This window comes from Carcharodon carcharias, chromosome 14, assembly GCF_017639515.1.
Source record: "Carcharodon carcharias isolate sCarCar2 chromosome 14, sCarCar2.pri, whole genome shotgun sequence".
Classification (NCBI taxonomy): domain Eukaryota; kingdom Metazoa; phylum Chordata; class Chondrichthyes; order Lamniformes; family Lamnidae; genus Carcharodon; species Carcharodon carcharias.
Window position 1 is genome coordinate 53,411,624 of NC_054480.1, and position 8,870 is coordinate 53,420,493.

An 8,870-nucleotide genomic window follows, 5' to 3' on the forward strand; every position below is an offset into this window, starting at 1 on the left:
TCATCCAGTGACATTACCACTACCCCACCACCTCCTTTACTTACCACCCTTTCTTTCCTCAGTATCCCATCTGGTCCTGGTGACTTATCAACTGCAAGTACAACCAGCCTTTCCGAAACCTCCTTTTTCTCAATTTTTAGCCTATCCAGCGTCTCAATTAGTTCCCCTTTCATTATTATTTTGGCAGTATCTTCTTCCTTGGGAAAGACTAATGCAAATTACTCATTTAGTACCTCAGACATGCTTCCTGCTTCCAGGTGTAGACCCCCTTTTTGGTCCCTAGTTGACCCCACCCCCATCCTGTTACTACTAATTTACTATTCATATGGAAGACTTTTGGATTCCTTTTCATGTAAGCTGCTAGTCTCTTATATTCTTTCTTTGCCTCCGTTATTTACTTTTTTACTTCCCCTCTGAACTTTCTATATTCAGCCTGGTTCTCACTTGTACTAACAACCTGACATCTGTTCATAAGAACAAAAGAACTAAGAGCAGGAGTAGGCAATTCAGCCCCTCGAGCCTGCCCCGCCATTCAATGCGATCATGGCTGATCTCATTTCGGCCTCAACTCCAGTTTCCCGCCCTCTCCCCATAACCTTTCAACCCGTTACTAATTAAAAATCTGTCTATCTCTCCCTTATATTTATTCAGCGTCCTGGCATCCACTGCACTCTGAGGTAGTGAATTCCACAGATTCATGACTCTTTGAGAAAAGTAATTCCTCCTCATCTCTGATTTAAATCTACCACCCCTTAGCCTAAAACTATGGCCTCTTGTTCTAGAAGGCCCCACAAGGGAAAACATCCGCTCCACGTCTACTTTGTCTACCCTCCTTAGCACCTTATATACCTCAATTAGACCTCCTGTTATCCTTCTAAACTCTAGCGAGTATAGGCCTAATGTCTCCTCATAAGTCAAGCCCCGCATCTCTGGAATCAATCCAGTGAAACTCCTCTGAACCGCCTCCAATGCAACTACAGCCTTCCTCAAGTAAGGGGACCGAAACTGTGCACAGTACTCCAGATGTGGTCTCAGCAATGTCTTGTACAGTTGCAACAACACTTCCCTATTTTTATACTCTATTCCTTTAGCAATAAATGCCAAAATTCCATTTGCCTTCCTTATTACCTGCTGTACCTGCATACTAGCTTTCAGCGATTTATGCACGAGGACACCCAGATCCGTCTGCACTAAAGCATTCTGAAGTTTTTCTCCATTTAAATAATAAGTCGCCTTTTTATTCTTCCGATCAAAATGGATAACCTCACACTTATCCATGTTAAACTATATCTGCCAAATTTTGGCCCATTCACCATATCCATTTGTAAATTTTTTATTTCTTCATTGCAACTTACTTTCCCACCTATTTTGGTGTCATCCGCAAAGTTAGCTATAGTACCTTCTATCCCTGAATCCAAGTCATTAATATAGATTGGAAATAGTTGGGGCCCAAGGACTGACCCCTGTGGCACCCCACTAATTACAGCTTGCCATCCAGAAAAAGACCCATTTATCCTGACTCTCTGCTTTCTGTTGGTTAGCCAATCCTCTATCCAAGCTAATATATCACCCCTAACTCCGTGTGATCTTATCTTGCTTATTAATCTTTTGTGCGGCACCTTATCAAAGGCTTTCTGGACGTCCAGATACACTACATCTACAGGATCCCCATTATCCACTTTGCTTGTCACATCTTCAAAGAAATTAGTCAAATATGATTTACTCTTCATAAAACCATGCTGACTCTGATGGACTGCATTTTGACTTTCCAAATGCCCCATTACTACTTCCTTAATAATGGATTCCAACAATTTCCCAACGACAGACGTTAAACTAACTGGTCTATAGATTCCTACTTTCTGCCTCCTCCCCTTTTTGAATTAGGGCATTATATTAGCATTTTTCCAATCCACTGGAACCTTTCCAGAATCCAGGGAATTTTGGAATATTAAAGCCAATGCATCTACTATCTCCACTGCCGCTTCCTTTAAGACCCTGGGATGTAGGTCACCAGGTCCTGGGGACTTGTCACCCTTTAATACCAATAGTTTGCTCAGTACTTTTTCTCTGTTCCCTCCTTTAGTGGTCCAATGGAATCCAATGTAACAGTGGTGGCTAGTACTCCAAGACAGTAGAGGTACACTGAGCTCCACAAGGAAATATTAAGTGCCCACGCCAGGCAGGTGACATGGACTCCTAATGAGTTTTAAAGTAAGAAAACCACAATTGACCCCTATGCTTAAGCAGCTGATAGGATCATTACTAGGCTTGGTTTGGGCAGGGGCCTTGGATGGGGGGCATATGGGTTGGAGGTGGTGTTTGCATTCACATAGGTAGACATTAAAGTTTCTGGCAGGCATAGGCAGATATGCACTGAACATGTGCCCGAAGAGGTGCATGTTCCTGCCTAACCCATATGAATGAGATGTCATTCACTGACTCTACTCACTGACAGGGTCAGCATTGCAGGATATAGTTGGACACAATTTCTCCATATCCATTGGGATCATGACCAAAGGAATTTTGGGACCATTAGGTTGTTAAAGGATTCAGCAGGTTGTTGCTATGTACACATGGCACTACAAACATGCAAAATGTTATTACAAAACAATTCCATGACACTGGGCAGGCTTTACTTTACTGCTATTCTCCTGCCTTTTCCACATAGTCCTTTAACTTTTTCCTCTTCAGCTAATGATCCAATTCTCTCTTAAAAGTCTTTATTGAATCTGCCTTTACCACACTCTCAGGCAGCACATTCCAGATCCCAACTACTCACTGCATAACAACTTTTTTCCTCATATTGTCACTGATTCTTTTGCCAATCACTTTAAAACTGTGTCCTCTGGTTCTTGATCCATCCACCAATGGAAATAGTTTCTCTTTATCTATTCTGTCCAGGCCCCTCATAATTTGTACAAAGTACTGGAGGGTGTTTAGCAACTATAGAACAAAACCCAACAAGACTTGGTATGTTCAGTTAGGGGGGAGGAACAACTAAGAGTATGGTGGAAGATTTCCTTTGAATCTTTTTCAACACTTATGTCACTTGCTCAAAATAGCGAACACAGGAAAATTCCCACTACATTAGGATGTTGGTACAGATTGCAATCTTCTGGCAAGATGTTTGTGCCTCTCAGCCTACATTAATTTTACTTTAGTAGAAACGTATGTGCTAGCAATTTAGGTGTTAATTACATTTATCCCCCAAACTGGCACACAGACAGTGGTTTAGTCTTCTGAATCAGTACATCAGACCGGGTAGCCCGTTGGTCGATAGTTTGAAGTTCCTACTGAGAAAATTCCCATTCCCAGGTACGTTATCCTGGAAAAATGAAGTGAGGACTTGGCACTTGCCAACAAAGAGAGGCCTTAGGACAGTGAAATTGTTAGGTTACTCTCACTCACCGGCTATTGACTGGATTAAGAGGAGCCATATCAAAAGCTGAGAACAGCAATCTGCTTTCCACCTGAAATGATGAATAAGGAAAGAAGACTTCAACAAAGGTGATGAGAGTATTATACTTTAGAAATGTGGCAAAATAATATTTCTATGTTTTAAAAAATGCCATTATATGATTGCAGTTGTATGTTTTCCTAGACACTACTACAGTAGAACTTCAATCTTTGCAAAAAAAAAGTTATTGGGAAACCCAAATAAATGTCATGGGGTTCAAACAATGGTAAAAGTTCAATGTTCCCATGGTTATAACGTAAGACAATAATGGGCATTTAAGTTCCTTGAATGACCTTGTCCTTGTTGAACTATAGAATTAACAGAATAAACTGAAACCAGTTTGGTTTATCTAAGGGCTCAAACTCCATGACATGCTCATCACTCTTACATTATGAATATCCTGCAAATAAACATATAAAATTATATCACAGTATTGCAGCTTATCGGTGATTTTTCTTCGTAGGCGCACCTTAAACTTAGGTAGCAGATAGGGAAGAGTTTATTACAGTGATGAATTCTTAAAGACAGGCATGAGTTTGTAAAATTCTATTGGTAGTTCTCATGTATGGAATGTAAATATTCATAAATATTATTTTGACAATTATGTTGAAAATAGATACCTTTCAAATGCATGTCAGACAATGTTAAAGTGTGATCATAAAGATATGTCACGTTAAGTCCCTGTGATTGATGTACATGTGTTAGTTTTGATCAGCAGTAGAACTGTTGCATCTCAGTAACAAGTCAAGACCTACTTCAGGACCTTCTGCTTACGCATCTGCTTTAGTTTGAGTACATAATCTAAACTGTCACTTCAGTGCAAAACCAAAGGAGTGTAGCATTGTTGAAGGTGGTGTATTTTGGAGGTGATGTTAAATTGAAAACTCACCTGTCTGGTTAGCTGGATATAAAATATCCTATGTCATTATTTGAACAAGTGTTACAGAAGTCTAGTGGTTCTGCTATTGAAATAACAATCTAGAAGTTGTGACTTTAAACCCCATCATAATGAATTATAAAATTAGATAAATCTGGTCATTTGTGGGAATGAATCTTCTATCTTCAATCTTCAGATACAGTTAGCACTGACATGCCAGCTCTCTCACACACAGGTCACGTGAGTCTTGATGGCTTTCCAGAGTTCAGTTAATGATCTGGCCCTCTGATAAAAACTCTTTTGCATGCCTGAGCTATTTGCACCATGTTTTAGGATACAGTTCCTTTTAGGTCACTAATACATCACTTTCCCAAGAGCTTCTGGAACTCTATTTTTCTTCCTGCCAAACAGAAAACTGACCTTTTTTTCAAATTTTGCTGGCTTTTCCTCAGACAAACTCCATGTTCTTCTTTCTGTCTATGTCTGCTTTCTCTTTGTGCCTGTATCTGTGTGCTGATTGCCTTCAGTCTCCAGCTCTCCTGCTTGTAGCTCTCCTTTGTGGCTGGCCACATGACTTCTACCTGTTAACGTCCTTCCTGTTGGTACTGCTTCCAGCTTAAGGGTTAGAATATAACCTGGACGAATATTTCTTGTTATCCAAGAAATTTGCAATTGAGCCCTTTACCATTGAGGCAAACACTTTTCAAACATTCTTAAAAACAATTTCAAATTCAACAAACATTTTAAAGAGATTACAAATTTTACTTACTGTACTGCTTCTAGGTCAAAGGTCAGCATACTTCCCCCACCACCCTCAACCCCTCTTGGAAAATAGAAAGCTTTACAGTAGTAAATATTTCTTTGCAACAGTGTTTGAAATACAGTAAATTTTTAACATCATAAACATTTTAACAACTAGCACATTACATGTCTTACAGGCAACAACAATGATAAACCGTATTTACAAAACAAGCTTCATTACAAACATACAGTTTTATTTTACAATCTAATAAAACTCGATGTGTTTCCCTTGTTTTAAGACATTGTTATCGTCTCTTGTTCTTTAAATTCCCAACAGGGCACCCGTAATCACACTGCATGTTCCAGACCAAAACAATTTTTAGTGTAAATGGCTGCTTCATCAAAATTCACAGAAACAACCTTTCGTTCTTGGTTTCAAACTTTTCTCTGAACACCAAGTTTGTGGTCTGTATAGACTAGTCGCTTTTTGCATTGGACTTTGTACAGCTAGGACCTTGGTTTAGCATTCGTGAGGCATCTGAAAGTCTTACAATTTGTTTGGCCTGGTTAACTTTGTCAAAAAAACATTGCAGATTGCTGACAAACCTTGCCTTATGACTGCCTGTTCACAGCCTTCTGGTGGCTGTGAATAGGAATGCAAGGAAAACTATCACTTCTTATACTTTAGATTTGGCAATTTGCTTTGTTCTCCTTTAAACTGGAAACTAATTTGTCATCAGTGTTTCCAAAGTTTGAAACAGACTCTTGGCTATTCTGTTAAGTTTTTAACTCCTGGTCTCCATTTTCTGCCATGCCTGCATGCTTTTTAGTGTCCAAGTCTTGGAAAAAAGTTTCAAGTAGCCAAACGCCTGAACCATCTTTCATAACAAGAGAATTCACCTCACACTGCTTAAATTCAGGACACAGTTCTTCACCATGATTTAATACTTCAGTTTTCTTTTCCAGGAGACACGGGTATAACGTTGCCTCCTTTTGTGCAAACAATCAAATTTTCTATCAAGTAAAATCCTCTTTAGCTGCTTTAAGAACTTCATTTAGGTTATGTTGACGTTCAGCTGAGAAAGCTTGATACTTCTTTTTATTTAGTTACAAATTTTCTCCATTTCTTATTGCTTTTCATACTGCATTTGAGCTTTGTCTAATTTCTTTCTTAGCAAAGGTGATTGCCTCTTCATTTTGAAGTTTTAATTTATGCTCAAGAACAGGTAGCCTTCCTTGCAGTTATATTGCATCAGTCCTGGAATCAGCTTTTCCACTCTCCTTTAAAGCGTGCTTTCCCTTAATTTCATCATTAGCTTTGAGCAGGGTTTCCATCTACTTTGCCTCATCTTGCTTATGTTTTTCCTGCATTTTTGATTCAGATGGCTTTAACTCATCCCTAATCGCAGTTAACTTTTTTCTTTTTCTTCCTGGTGCTTCAATGTCCTTTTGAAATTAGCAGGCTGGGTTGGATACATCTTGAGTTGAATCATTAATTTTCGCAGCAGGTTTACAGACAGTTGTGGATTCTTTTAAGTTACTCGGCTTTTCCTGCACAATTTCAGTTTCAAAAGCCTCAGTGGGCTTCCCTAAAACTGTTGGAGAGAGTGATGCATTATCCACAGCCAAGTTGTTTCCTAACAAGAAATCAATACTTCCAACAGGTAAAGTAGGACCAACACCAACAATAACAGGATCAGTGACTAAGCCACATTTTAAATTAACTTTATATAAAGGAACAGGTAAATAATTTCCAGCAATATCCCAAATCAATACTTTTTTTATTCAGCAAACCTTTTGGGGAGCTTCATGCCACCTGCCAACATCAGTGACTGTGTTGATCCTGTATCTCTAAGGATAATAATCAATATGTCTGTCTCATGGGGTGAATATGGGGACACTTTACCCTCGAGCAAAAAATGTCTATACCTTTCCATCACCCGATTCATCTCTCAGCAAATGTGGGGGAGACTGCCTGCTTGTTGTGAGCTTTACTGTTCAGGATATTATCACCTGAGGGAATACCATTTAACTGGGCAAATGTAACAGGCTTTCTTTTTAACTTCCAGCATTCAGCCTTCATGTGCCCTTTCTCATGACAAAAGTATAATGTCTGTCCCCTTGAACTAAAGCTACTCTCCGAACCTTCACTTCTACTAACCTGAGAAGGAGCTGGATCTTTACCTTTTCTAACTTTATCATCAGGGCCTGACCGCTGCTCATGATCAATCTTCCTCTCATTCTAGTTTCTCTGGAAGGTTCTAAAGTAGGGTCCATTATTAATCATCTTATGAGTTAACTCATAAAAATCTGTCATTATTGATATTTCAGTTATTATATGAACTTTGTGGTCTTCCAAGTGAGCCCTTAACCCCAAAGGGAAACTATTTTTGAATACCTCCACCAAAATCATCTCCCTAAGGTTATTGAAGTGTTGTTCCACCTTCATTGACCCACACCACCTATCAAATGCCATTTCCTGATCCCTGGCAAATTCTAGATAGGTCTGGCCTGTTCTCTTTCTCAAATTTCTAATTTTCTGCTTGCATGTCTCTAGCTCCAACTTGCAAGCATTGAGTACAGCAAGTCTTTCCTACCTTATAATTACACAAGTACTCTGCTGGAAGAGATGAGTACACCTCCAAAGTCTTCCCAACCAAACTTCTTTGCAGGAGCATCGCCTAATGTCCTTTCAGCCAATTCAGATTCGTGGTAATTTCCTCGAAGGACACAAAGTACATCTCCACTCCCTCCTCACTAAATTTACCACGCTAAGCAACAATTCTTCACCAAATCAAAATTAAGAGGAGTTCCTTCTGAGTCATGCTCACTTCTCGTCAACTCAATTTTGCCTAATCAAAACTCATTTCGAGTTTTTCATCTCTCTCTGTTTATTTTTTTACAACCCTTTCCCCATCTCTTTCCTTATCTCTTTCTAAGTCAATCTTTCTTAGTTCTATTTCTTTTTTATTTCCGGCCAGTTATACTTGAACACTAATGTTTGTTTCTTCCTTGAGCTCCGGGTGCTTTTAGTTCCTGATATTATGTTCATCCCCTTGTGCTTTACTAAGGCCTTTAATTAATCTCTTTTCAACCATTTCAATTATCTGAGAGCCTAATCTTCCCTTTCAACAAAAGCTTGAGCCTCAAAGGACTCATGTCGATTTGCCAATAAAATGCAGCAAAAGCAAACATGAAATCTTGCCTGATTAAATACTGTAAAGCTTCAGGGAGCCTCAAACTCCCAGTTTTGTTACAATCTCTGCGGCAGAACCGTAAACCAAAATAACCAAATTTACTGAATAACCCCCAAATGTAGAAATTACCAACAAGATCTCACTTTTTGTACTTTTTACTTTAACACAGTCAGAAGCAACATAAATTAAACATGAATTAACAGGGAAATGACACTTCAAATAAAAAGGTAATTTTCAGTTTAAATAGTCGATACAACAATGACACATTGTACCCAACCACAAGTACGCACATTATTCCCCACACAACTGTGACAACAGTTACAATCCCATAGTTTTTCCAATTCAATTGATTTGGTCCTTGACACATTCATTGGCAGGTGTATACTATCCAAGGTGCCCAAATATGGTTAGAACTGATACGGCACATGTCTACCAACACTCTCACTTGGGTCACATCAGTCTTGATGGCATATTTTTCCAGAATTCCTTTTCAACCAATCAACCAACAACATAAACTCAACCAGCTTATATTTCAAAGATAAAAACAAAAAAACTGCGGATGCTGGAAATCCAAAACAAAAACAGAATTACCTGGAAA